Raw genomic sequence first — 1,887 nt, 5'->3', positions numbered from 1 at the left:
TGAGCGCGGCCACGAGGTGCCGGGAAGCGGAGTAGGGTCATTTCCCGCCGAAGTGACCGAGTAGCACCCGCGCTGCAGGGGCCGAAGTGACCGAGTAGCACCCGCGCTGCAGGGACCGAGAGGGCAGAGGTCCTCAGCCTTCGCGCCCCACTCCTCTGCCCCACACACCTGTGCACCTGCCAGGCCGCGCCGCCGCCTCCTGCGCAGGTCTGATCTGTCGGGACGCACTGTCCAATTTCCTTCCAGACACCTGGATCTGGGATCTGAAGGTCGGGACAGACATGCCTGGGAGAGGGGAGTGTGAAAAAGGGAACTGCAACCACGAAGGGATTCGAACCCTCAATCTTCTGATCCGAAGTCAGACGCCTTATCCATTAGGCCACGTGGTCCACCGGTTTTATTGTTAGGAAAAATAGGACAAGTGTTGAGAATCTGGGCTCTCTGGATTATTTGCGTATTCTTTGCATCCCAACAAAGTAACGTCATCTTTTCTGTTAATCCCATTTCAAAGAGAATGTGGTTAACACTCCCAAAGCCAAACAACTTCACCCGGGAACAGGCTAAGGCAAAGAGGAATTCTGATTGCCTCCACGCTCCTGCCTTTAACCTGACACCGCATGTCCTTTGTGAACCTAAGTGAGCACTTGGGCTGCGCGACCCCGCTCCGCCAGCTGCATGGGGCTGTAAAGACAGGAGGAAAAGACTGACCGTCCCTCTGTGAGCAGGACGACAGACTCTCAAGTCACCTTTAGAAGGAAGACAAAGTCAGAACGGAGACCCCTGGGAGAAAAGGAAAATCATCACGAGGGGGACAAGTAAGCCTCTCCTGCGGCCTCTCAGCTTAGCCCTACGCTGCTGGGACAGCGTCAGGTAGGGCGGGATCCAGGGCACCTCCTAGGCCTGGCTCTCCTGGAGACTGCGCAGAGTGGAGCTGCCAGTGCCTTCCAAGGACCTTTGTAAGAAGCCCCAGAAGGTCCCAGACACTCTGTGCACGACTGAGAAATGGCCGCCTTCTTGGGCGACCACACATAGGAATAGCCCCAAATCATTCAATAAACTGAATAAATAGTCAATTTTTTTCCCCACAGAGAAAACTTCAAACCCATCTGGAAGATGGGTCATCTGCTTAATAGTCTCTCTCCCTCTCTGTCTCCCTCTGCTCCTCCCCTGCTCTCTCTCTCTCACCCCCATCTCTAAAAAAAAAAACCAAACAAACAAAAAAAACAAAAAACCCCCACCACTCTTGTAAATGTTTGTGTGTGTGTGTGGACTTGTGCACAAGTTTTTGGGGTATTGTAATTAAGAGGTTGACTATTACTGATGTTTGCTGATAGCTTTCAAGACTTGTCACTCTTTACTCACGGCTAAACTAGCTCATGAGAAAGAGCACAAGCTCCCTCTCTCGGCACCAGAGGGAAGTTCAAACTGCACAACACTGTTCCCACCTGGGAACCCTCATCCCAGCCCAACCCTCCAACCACAGTAACAGCCAAAGCCACTCACCCCTCCTTGCTTTCTCAAACCATTTTGGGACCTGTTTGGGAGCCTCGTTATATAATAAACCACATCCTGGTGCATGTGTAGTATTATCAGTCCTGTGATTTAAACCAAAGGGCACTTACTTTCAGCCGAATGATTGCAGGACAGATGCGTACTGAGGACTGGACTTGCTGAGTCATGGCAAGAACGTTTAACTCTCCTACAGATACTGTTGCGAGCAGCATATGTGATTTCCATCCATCTGTAATTACATAGAAAAGAAATGGGCAAGCTGAAAACAGCAAAGGAAGAAATATGACAAACTAGATGAGAAACAACTGTCCAACAAGTTCAGCTGTTGAACACAAGACTTTATTCCAACACCGTGGAAACGCCACGGAGGTCAGT

At 50.8% G+C, this 1,887-nt stretch overlaps 1 non-coding gene across 1 annotated transcript; it reads right to left on the bottom strand.

The window, feature by feature from the left end:
• Window positions 1-316: 316 nt before the first annotated feature.
• Window positions 317-389, bottom strand: TRNAR-UCG (transfer RNA arginine (anticodon UCG)). Its single transcript has one exon. It is a non-coding gene; the product is annotated as a tRNA-Arg (tRNA).
• Window positions 390-1,887: the final 1,498 nt, after the last annotated feature.

Source organism: Ursus arctos, unplaced genomic scaffold (genome assembly GCF_023065955.2).
Source record: "Ursus arctos isolate Adak ecotype North America unplaced genomic scaffold, UrsArc2.0 scaffold_31, whole genome shotgun sequence".
Classification (NCBI taxonomy): Eukaryota; Metazoa; Chordata; class Mammalia; order Carnivora; family Ursidae; genus Ursus; species Ursus arctos.
The sequence above is the reverse complement of the archived record's forward strand: the minus strand, read 5'-3'. Positions and strand labels throughout refer to the sequence as shown.